This window comes from Solanum tuberosum, unplaced genomic scaffold (genome assembly GCF_000226075.1).
Source record: "Solanum tuberosum cultivar DM 1-3 516 R44 unplaced genomic scaffold, SolTub_3.0 scf00409, whole genome shotgun sequence".
In the NCBI taxonomy this organism is placed as follows: domain Eukaryota; kingdom Viridiplantae; phylum Streptophyta; class Magnoliopsida; order Solanales; family Solanaceae; genus Solanum; species Solanum tuberosum.
In genome coordinates, this window is record NW_006239346.1 from 257,014 (window position 1) to 268,562 (window position 11,549).

General features: G+C 36.2%; 1 long non-coding RNA gene across 1 annotated transcript; it reads left to right on the forward strand.

The window, feature by feature from the left end:
- The first annotated feature begins 397 nt into the window (after positions 1–397).
- On the forward strand, positions 398–5,887 carry LOC102583817 (uncharacterized). The gene is made up of 3 exons (XR_368547.2): positions 398–573; positions 653–720; positions 5,344–5,887. It is a non-coding gene; the product is annotated as an uncharacterized lncRNA (long non-coding RNA).
- The last annotated feature ends 5,662 nt before the right edge of the window (positions 5,888–11,549 follow it).

Here is an 11,549-nt window from a genome sequence, read left to right on the forward strand (position 1 = left end):
TCAATATTCATTTATCCCTACTTATTTCAAAAATTTCAAAAATCCCTTATTTTACCTATGTATCCCGCTGTGTGGAATGTATCAAACGCTATGTATCCCGTGCACAACGCTATGTATCCCGTGCACAACACTATGTATCCCGCTATGTGGAATGTATCAAACCTAATGTATCCCGCAAACATCATTTTAAGGGATTTTTGGTAAATAGAAAACTAGAAGGGATAGAATGTTATTTAGTACTTATAATATGTGGTTCCTATAATTTATACATTTTTTTTTAATCAAATTTTTGTTGGGCCCGTGGCCATTTTATTAATTGACAAGCAAAATAGGTCTGGCCAAACGGCCCCAATAAGAAATAAAAGGCAAGAAATTATCTAATCCAGCCCAGAAAGTAACCCTATAAACTTCCGCCTCATTCTCACTTTCCTTTTATCCTTGTCGTCCATATGCTCCCATCCGGCGGCCGTTAGAACCTCCAGCTTCGCCGTCTTCTCCTATGGGTTTGGTTCCTTCTTGCTCCACCCTTCCTCCACTTTCTGCCGCTCACACAAAAGAATTCACTACTAAAAGGTAACTCTTCTCCCTTCCTTTATTTTGCCTTATTTTCCATTTCTTGATATTTAATCAGTGGTTGTCTTTGTTTATGAAGTACTGTGAAGTCCACCAGTGTGGGGAAATCTTGGAGGTAGCTATCCGGAGTGTGCAATATGAACACAGGTTCCTCCTCTCCTTCTTTAGTATTGCACTTTCCCCCCTTTAGATATGACCATGCTTTCTTTTCTTTCTCTCCTTTTGAACTGTTCGAGTTGAATTTGTGCTTCAAGCACACGTTTACTTTGGTTCGAGCTGACCTCCATGCTTTCTTGTTATAGATGATGTTTTACCCCTGCCTGTTTGGTGAAAGTTTTTGCGTGCTAATGTAGATTAGTAAAAGCTTTGTTAATGTAGCTATAATGACCCCCACCCCCTTATGTGGGCATTCTCTTATGTAATTATTTATGTTGCACCCCTTCCTTTCCAGATTAAGAACTTGATTCTGATTTGTCATGTGGTTTTTATCCTGATGGATGACATCTGTGCTTTATCAATATTAATGATGTGCTTTCTTGTTGTTGTTAATTCCGCAAACTCTCTGAATTCCTTTTTGTCTGTGCTAATGATAGCTGGATTAGCTAAATAATCCGCCATTTGATTGCCCTCCCTGAAAATATATTGAACTGTAACATTTTGTTGTTGTACTTCTCTGATTATTTCATCCATGATTTCTGCAATTTCCCATGGTACTCTCCGTGTCTGTTGAATAATGTTCTTTAGAGTGAGTGAATCCATTTTAATAACCATGTTCTGTAAACTATTCATTGCACTAAACCTTAAGGCCTCTTGTATTGCTCTTGCCTCCGCTTCTATATTCATAGCAATACTAATTCCGTTTGCATAGATGAGGTCTCCAGTTTTGTTTCTTATGCAGAAACCATACGCACTCTCCCCTGGATTTCCTTTACTTGCACCATATGTATTACACTTCAATTGATCTTTCTTTGGTAGCTTCCATTTTACAATCTGGTCGTAAATCCTTGACTTATAAGCTCATATTATTTTCACCATTTCAGGCCAAGATTTCCCAGTTATTTTGAACTTTTAATTGTTAACTATCACCATCAATTAAATGCTCCTTCCCACTTGTTGTAACAACTCTTCAAAGGTGGACTGACCTCCATGCTTGATATGGTTCCTTTTCTTCAACAAATTCCACATAATGAGAGCTGGCATAACTCTAAAGATATGTTTGAGTTTTGTAGGAGCTTCCACATACCACTAGCTCTTGATCATCTACATCAAATTTCTGCCTCCTGTGTCCAAACCTGCTCATGAAGCAAAATACTTCCAAAGCTTTTGGGCAATGTTAGATGTTAGAAAAAGATTTGACATTGTTTCCATTTGTTGTGTCTCATAACACCAACACTGGAGACAATGTTCATTCTCATTCCCCTTAAATTGTCATATGTGGCAATCCTCCCTTTCCACGCCCTCCATAAAAAGAAAGTAATCTAAAAAGGCAAGCTTTTCATTCAAATCATATCATATGATTCCTCCATCTCCTTTTTCTTTCTCATTAAATCCCAATATGATTTAACTGAAAAGAAACCCTTTGAGTTTTCCATCCACCAAGGTTTATCCCGATCTCCTGTATTCATTACCGGAGAGATAGAACTCACAATGTGATCAATCATTTCTTCAGAAATATACTGTAGGAGTTTCCTCCTATCCCACTGATTTCTATAATAAGATTTTTCACCTCCAGCTCCTTCTCCCCCCTTTTATTTTCTTCCACATAGTACCATGCCCCTTGTTTTGTCCAATCATCTTTCTCCATACATGAGATGCCCCATGTCTCTGTGCCATTATTGGATGCCATTTTTTTTACAATATTTGTTCCACATATATTCACTCCACAAAGAATTAGTGGATGTTCTGAATATCCATCATAATTTAGCAAATAGAGCATCTGATACGTCATGCATCGATCTAAAACCCTCTTATTTTGGTAAGCACATTGTTTCCCAAGCAATCTAGTGTTTCCCTTTTACTCCTCTTATGTGACCCCAAAAAAACTTTGCCATAATCTTATGAATCTGATTTATTACACCCTTGGGAGGATTCATAGCAGACATAAGATAAATAGGCATTGCTTGTAAAATATGAGCTATTAAAACATACATTCCCCCATAAGTCAAAAGTTGATTCTGCCATCCCATCACTCTTTTGGCAACTTTCTTTATCAGCTCTTCAAAATATGACTTCTTTCTTCTCCCGTAAAAATTGGGCATCCAAGATACGTAAAAAGAAAGACTCCTTGTGAGATTCCAGTAGTTCTTTTAATCTTCTGACAAACTGAAGAAGGAACCTTTTCATGCAGATATACATAGCTTTTGTTCAGGTTTATGAGCTGCCCTGACACATATTCAAATCTCCGTAGAATCTTCATCATTTTTTTCATTGACCTCTTATGCCATGAATAATAAAGGATTGTATCATCCCCATAAGACAAATGATTAATCTCTCTACTCCATTTAGGCATCCAAATCTCTTGAATTCTGAATCCTCATTTAGCCTGTTGAGACTTCTACCTAATACATACCTCCGCTGTTATGATGAATAAAGTGGGGGAGAGGGGATCACATTGCTTCAGTCCCAAGAAGATTGAAAAAACCAAAAGATTGGCCATTAATTAACACGGAGTACCAGTTATTAGATATTAATCTCCACACCATATAAATAATCCTCTCATCAAACCAAAATCTTCTCATAACTTGAATAAAAAATATCCCTGACACCCTATCATACGCTTCAGTCATATCCAACTTCACCACAACGTTATGGTATTCATTCCTCTTGTTTATGTCTCTAATTATCTTTTGCCCTTGTAAAACATTTTCAACAATACTTCTTCCTTTCATAAACCCCGACTGATTTAGGCAGAACCCGAATTATTCTTTCATGCAGTACCTTTGACAAATCTTATTAGCAAAAGAGCTCAAGCTGATAGATCATAAATTTGATCTTCTCCGAAATTAGAACTACATTCGTGTGAGAAATATATTGGTATTTCCCCACCACAAAAAATAACCATCACCATCAGCCTTATATCATTCTTTATAATCTCCCAACATGTTAGAAAAAATTCTTCTAAAAATCCATTAGGCCCACATATGTTCACTTTATTCAAGTTGAACACTGCTTCCTTAACTTCTTCCTCTGTAGGCGCTCTTGTCATTTCGATATTCTATTTTGTAGTTATACTTCTTTCGAGCATTGCTTGATCCTCATATCATTGACCCTCTTTAAATTATTCTCTAACATTAACTACTTTCTCTCCTATGTTTTGAGTGGTACGTATCGTATCCCCCGCTGTCTAAATTTCGTTAATCATCGGTTTCCTCATGCCTTTCACATATGAATGAAAAAACTTCGTATTTCTTTCTCCTTCTTTGAATCATGGCATCCCATTCTTTTGTTTCTAGTAATTCTCTTCTAGTTGATTATATTGTCTTATAGAATCTTCAACTTTAGCTAAATCCTCTTTATTTGCCATTGAAGGGTTCATTAGCAATATCCTCCAAAGTGGCTATCGTCACAAAAATATTCCCATATATTTCTTTACTCCACTGCATCTCGCATACACTGTTGTTATGATAATATCCAACTTCAAGAAGTCTTTTGCTCCAACTTCCATCTTTTTTCATCATTTTTTATCAAATACTTGATTGCTTGACTTCTTTAGCTCCAAGTTCTGAAATTCACCAATTTAAGTTAGTTTAGATTATTAAATTATACTAAGGACACTTAAAACTCAAGAAAAAAGGTAATTCATATGTTGGTAATTTGTCAACTTACCACTTATATGAGGCTTATGACATTGAGGAAAGAAAAAGAAAAGGCTCTCACATCAAGTTTCTCTAGAAGCTCCTCATTAGAAGATGGGGGGTTGTTCAAGTAGTTCTTTCCCAACTTCAAGAAGTCTTTTGTTGCATTCCTCCTCAAAACAGAAGCACGAGCCAGGGAAACCATTTTCTTTTTTCACAGCACACAAAGAACAAGAAGAGCACTACAATTTTGAAACCAGGTTTTAAGTCTCAAAAACCCAAAAGAAATCACCAGAGAGTAAAGGGAAAAATGGAAGTGCAGAAAGACCTAAAAGGTAACGTCAGATACTAGTTTCTAAAGAAAAAGTAAGAGAGAAAGAGAAAAAGCATGGGTTAAATGAAAAATGGAGCACATACATCATAGGCAACACATATATGTCAATGAGTGAGTAGGCTATTTGACAGATGTGCGCTGCCTATGGTGTATGCGCTCCATTTTTCATATAACCCCTTCTTTTCTCTCCATCTCGCTTACTTGTTCTTTGTAAACTACTATATGGCGTTACCTTTTAGGTATTTCTACACTTCCATTTTTTCCTTTGCTCTCTGGTGAATTCTTTTGGGGTTTTGAGACTTAAAACCTGGTTTCAAAATTGCGGTTCTCTTCTTGTTCTTTGTCTGCTGTGAAAAAATGAAATGGTTTCCCTGACACGTGCTTCTGTTTCTGAGTAGGAATGTAACAAAATACTTCTTGAAGTTGGCAAATAGCTGCTTCAGCATCCCCATCTTCCAAAGAGGAGCTTCTGGAGAAGCTTGATGTGCGAGCCTTTTCTTTTTCTTTCCTCAATGTCATAAGCCTTGTATAAGACGTAAGTTGACAAACTTACCAACATATGAATTACCTTTTTTTCTTGAGTTCTTAGTGTCTTTGAGTATAATTTAATAACCTAAACTAACTTAAATTGGTGAATTTCAGGACTTGGAGCTAAAGAAGTCAAGCAATCAAGTATTTGATCAAGAATGATGAAAAAAATGGAAGTTGGAGCAAAAGAATAATAAAAGTAGAGATTGAGAAGTCATAAAAATCGTGCCCAAGTTTAGTTTTCGTGGAGCTGTTTATGAGGGTAGAAGAGCTTGAATTTGGCCAAGTCTGAAAAAGGAACAAGTCTGTCTCACTCCACGAATGAAAATGGGGAGACGAAAATTGGAATGTCTCCACGATTTTGCCCCATGAAATTGGCAGCGGAAGGTCATCTTTGTCCAGATTTTGAGAGTTATTTAAATATATATTAGACCATTTTTCTTGGGGAGCTGTTGATTTGAGCAGTCTAGGAGGAGTATCTCTAGTTAACTTTGCAAGGATTAAGAGATTTTCACTATAGAGTTTGCATCTTCTTATTTGTTTAATCTTGAACTATGTTTATTATTATATTGTATTTTCTTCTTCTAGTATGAGTAGCTAAACCTATTAGTTGTAGACTTTTATGTGATTGAATACTAGGTTATCTTGCTTATTATTATTTGGGTTGTGATTATCTACTCGTTTACAGTCTTATTTGTGAGGTTGCAAACACTAGATTTAGCCCTATATATTCATTTCTTGCTCGGAAGGGTGACACTTGAATTGGATCTAGCATTGATTTTCAGATCAATATTATCCATAAATGGTGGTAAATATATACAATTTGATTTATAATGGATTGTAACGTTTGTTTTGATTATATATGAAACCTACAATTAAAATACCATAATTTTGTAAAGGATACCCATAATTTATAATGGTGGTAAATATATACAATTTGATTTATAATGGATTGTAACGTTTTGTTTTGATTATATATGAAACCTACAATTAAAATACCATAATTTGTAAAGGATACCATAATTTATAATGGTGGTAAATATTTCGTTTCAACAACTTCAGCAATAAAAAAAATGAATCTACAATTCAAAGCCATACAAGAAAGATCAAATAATTTACAATTAAATATCGTAGGAACAACGATATCATAGCAATTATTAATACTTCTGATCATATCCTCGCAATTTTTTTTAATCAAATTTTTGTTGGGCCCGTGGCCATTTTATTAATTGACAAGCAAAATTGGTCTGGCCAAACGACCCTAATAAGAAATAAAAGGCAAGAAAATATCTAATCCAGCCCAGAAAGTAACCTTATAAACTTCCGCCTCATTCTCACTTTCCTTTTATCCTTGTCATCCATATGCTCCCATCCGGCGGCCGTTAGAACCTCCAGCTTCGCCGTCTTCTCCTATGGGTTTGGTTCCTTCTTGCTCCACTCTTCCTCCACTTTCTGCAGGTCACTCAAGAGCATTCACTACTGAAAGGTAACTCTTCTTCCTTCCTTTCTTTCGCCTTATTTTCCATTTCTTGATATTTGATCTGTGGTAGCCTTTGTTTGTGAAGTACTATGAAGTCCACCGGTGTGTGGGAATCTTGGAGGTAGCTATCTGGGGTGTGAAATATGAACATAGGTTCCTTCTCTCCTTCTTTAGGATTGCACTTTCCCCCTTTTAGATCTGACCTTGCTTTATTTTCTTTCCTTCCTTAAAATTGTTCCGGTTGAATTTGTGCTTCAAGCGCTCTTCTACTTTGGTTCGAACTGAACTCCATGCTTTCTTGTTAGAGATGATGTTTTACCCCTGCCTGTTTGAGAACCTGATTCTGACTTGTCATATGGTTTTATCTTTTTTTGTTTTTATCCTGATGGATGGCATCTGTGCTTTGTCAATATTAATGATGCTCTTTCATGTTGTTGGTAATTCCGCAAACTCTCTTAATTCCTTTTTGTCTGTGCTAATGATTGCTATATTAACTAAATAATCCGCCATTTGATTGCCATCCCTGAATATATATTGAACTGTAACATGTTGTTGTTGTACTTCTCTAATTATTTCATCCATGATTTCTTCAATTTCCCATGGTATTCTCCATGTCTATTGAATAATTAGAGTGAGTGAATCAGTTTTAATAACTATGTTTTGTAAACTATTTATTGCACTAAACCTTAAGGCCTCTTGTATTGCTCTTGCCTCCGCTTCTATGTTCGTAGCAATACCAATTCCGTCTGATTATGCACAGATGAGGTCTCCAGTTTTGTTTCTTATGCTGAAACCATACGCACTCTCCCCTGGATTTCCTTTACTCGCACTATCTGTATTACACTTCAATTTATCTTCCTCCGGTAGCTTCTATTGTACAATCTGGTAGTAAATCCTTGGCTTATAAGCTCCTATTATTTTCACCATTTCAGGCCAAGATTTCCCAGTTGTTTTGAACTCTAAATTGTTAACCATCACCATCTATTAAATGCTCGTTTCCACTTGTTATACCAACTCTTCAAATGTTGACTGGCCTCCATGCTTGATATGGTTCCTTTTCATCAACAAATTCCACATAATAAGAGCTAGCATAGCTCTAAAAATATGTTTGAGTTTTGTAAGAGCTTTCACATACCACTAGCTCTTGATCATCTACATCAAATTTATGCCTTCTATGTCCAAACCTGCTCATGAAGCAAACTACTTCCAAAGCTTTTGGGCAATGTTAGTAGTTAGAAAGAGATGTGACATTGTTTCCATTTGTTGTGTCTCACAACACCAACATCTGGAAACAATGTTAATTCTCATTCTCCTTAAATTGTCATATGTGGCAATCATCCCTTTCCACGCCCTCCATAAAAAGAAATTAATCTTAAAAGACAAGCTTTACATCCAAATCATATCATATGTTTCCTCCTTCTCCTTTTTCTTTCTCATTAAATCCCAAGCCGATTTAACTGAAAAAGAACCCTTTGAGTTGCCCATCCACCAAGGTTTATCCTAATCTCCTGTATTCATTACCGGAGAGATAGAACTCATAATGTGATCAGTCATTTCTTCAGAATTATACTGTAGGAGTTTCTTTACATCAAGTTTCTCTAGAAGCTCCTCGTTAGAAGATGAGGGGCAGCTGAAGCAGCTCTTTCCTAACTTCAAGAAGTCTTTTGTTGCATTTCTCCTCAAAACAGAAACACGAGCAAGGGAAACCATTTTCTTTTTTTCACAACACACAAAGAACAAGAAGAGCACCACAATTTTGAAACCAAGTTTTAAGTCTCAAAAACCCAAAAGAAATCACCAGAGAGTAAAGGGGGAAATGAAAGTGTAGAAAAACCTAAAAGGTAACGTCAGATACTAGTTTCTAAAGAACAAGTAAGAGAGACAAAGAAAAGGACGGGTAAGATGAAAAATGGAGCGCATACATCACAGGCAGCGCATATTGGTCAATGAGTGAGTAGGACTATTTTGTTTCCAAGTTATTTAATTCACGCAATTAAGACAACCTCAGTCCTACTCACACATTGAAATTGTTCTTTAACAACACAAAAGTCCTACTCACTCATTGACAGATGTGCGCTGCCTGTGGTGTATGCGCTCACCCCTGTTTTTCTCTCCGTCTGTCTTACTTGTTCTTTGTAAACTACTATATGGCGTTACCTTTTAGGTATTTCTACACTTCCATTTTTTCCTTTGCTCTCTGGTGAATTCTTTTGGGGTTTTGAGACTTAAAACCTGGTTTCAAAATTATTGTGCTATTCTTGTTCTTTGTCTGCTATGAAAAAAGGAAATGGTTTCCCTCTCACGTGCTTTTGTTTCTGCGTAGGAATGCAATAAAAGCCTTCTTGAAGTTGGGAAATAACTGCTTTAGCAACCCCCATCTTCTAAAGAGGAGTTTCTGGAGAAACTTGATGTGAGAGACTTTTCTTTTTCTTTCGTCAATGTCATAAGCCTTGTATAAGTGGTAAGTTGACAAATTACCAACATATGAATTACCTTTTTTCTTGAGTTTTAAGTGTCTTTGAGTATAATTTAATAACCTAAACTAACTTAAATTGGTGAATTTCAGGACTTGGAGCTAAAGAAATCAAGTATTTGACCAAGAATGACGAAAAAAAGATGGAAGTTGGAGCAAAATAACAAGAGAAATAAAGATTGAGAAGTCACAAAAATCGTGCCCAAGTTTAGTTTTCGTGGAGCTGTTTATGAGGATAGAAGAGCTTGAATTTGGCTAAGTGTGAAAAAGGAACAAGTTTGTCTCACTCCACGAAATGAAAATGGGGAGACGAAAATTGGAATGTCTCCACGATTTTGCTCTACGAAATTGGCAGCGGAAGGGCATGTTTGTCCAGATTTTGAGAGTTATATAAATATGAATTAGGTCATTTTTCTTGGGGATGTCACGCCCCGAGCCTACACCCTGGGCGGGACTGGTGTAACATCCGGCAATGTGAAATAAATGAAGAGGCTTAGAATTGGAAATTTTCATTTTTGGAAAGAATTTTAAAGTTTTGGAAATTTTGCTAAGTATGGAAATCAGTGAATTTTGGCCAACTTTGAGCAGTTGTAACTCCTAGCTCAGGATGAGTTAGGAGTATTTCCAGTTATGGTTGCGAAGCTTGTGGAATGGTCTTTCCAACGCCGCCGAGTTTGTTCAATTCCGAGTTCATATGAGCGAATTATGGCCATTGAAAGTTGGGCAGTTGGCAGGGAATCCGTCCAGAAATTTTAAGGGCATTTTGGTCTCTTCCCTAGTTTTTCTTTTGGGGTTATATTGTGTGTTAGGCTGATTTTGGATCATTTTTATCCCATTTTAAAAGAGAAAGAGTTAGGGTTCTTGAGAGAACGCCACTGAGTTTGCTCGATTCCGAGTTCGTATGAGTGAGATATGCCCTTTGAAAGTTGGGCAGTTGACAAGGAATTCCGTCCGGGAATCATTAAGGGCATTTTGGTCTTTTCCCTAGCCTTTTATTTTGGCTATATAAATGTGTTAGGCTGATCATTTTGATCAGTTTTACCATTTTGTTGAAGTTGTAGTTGTGTTGTGTTGTTAATGTTGTTGAAGTTGTAGTTGTGTTGTGTTGTTAATGTTGTTGAAGTTGTAGTTGTGTTGTGTTGTTAATGTTGTTGAAGTTGTAGTTGTGTTGTGTTGTTAATGTTGTTGAAGTTGTAGTTGTGTTGTGTAGAAGTTCTTGTTGGTTTGGGACATGATTGGATTGTGTTTTTGAGTTGAAATCTATTGCATATTAAAGGGTTTTAAGGATTCTAAGTGTTTAGGGTTGGAACCTTTGAAGTTAAAAGGGTTTTAGAGTTGGAAAAAAATGAAGGAGGAAGTCGGGCTTCTTACATGAAACAAGTCCGTGTCGCGGACTTGTTCCCTCTGTGAACAAAAATCTTCTCCGCGTCGCGAACAGGACGCGGACTCCTCTGTTTTCAGAATTTGTGTTCGAAGATTTTCTTAAGTTTGGTTGTCCCAAATCATTCCTAAATCATTCCTAAACATCATGAGGTCCTTACAAACACCAATCAAATTCTTGAATCCATAATTCAATTCAAGTGAAGTTAGTTTCCGATTCAAGTGAAGTCAAGCTTAGAAATTAAGTAAGTCCAAGCAAGTCTTTAAAGCTTTTCAAGAGTCTTCATTGAACGTTTTAACTTCATTCTAAGGCTCAAGTTCCAAGTTAAGTAAAGAGTTTCAAGCTAAGTAAAGAGCATATAGTTTCAAGTCGAGTAAAGAATATCGAGTTTTGAGTTAAGTCAAGAGTCAAGAGTTGAGTTCATTTCTCAAAAGTAATTAGGGAACTAAGTATTTCCCAAGGAAATTTATAAGTGTTTTCACATCTAAGTTGAGAGGAAACTGAGATTTCCAAAAGAGTTTTGAGAAGTTTGAGCACTATCTCTTTTAAAAAGAAAAGATGAGTTTTTCAAAAGAGTTTCTAAAATATGATTAGAAATGACAAATCGAGTATGTCATCAATGTTTAAACAGTATGGTCTCTAGATATACCATCAATGTTTAAGCAGTATGAATATCCCGAGTCATCAATGATCATATTAAAAATATGGTTTTGATTTGTTATTTTTAAAAAGAGTTTTTAAGTGCCTTCGGGCTAAGTTTTGAGTAATTATCTCAACTAAAGAAAGAAGTTATTTTAAAAGCATGAGCCAAAGTATTTTTGGGAGTAGTATTGAGCACCGAATTGGGGACACGAGTTCATATTAACTCAACTCTCCATAAGAACCATGCGCCAACATGGGACTTGACGTATCATTCTTTTTAGATGATCACGTAAGATTAGGCTAGTGGATCCACTAAGCAAAAGTAAGGTCCTATATCACGGCAA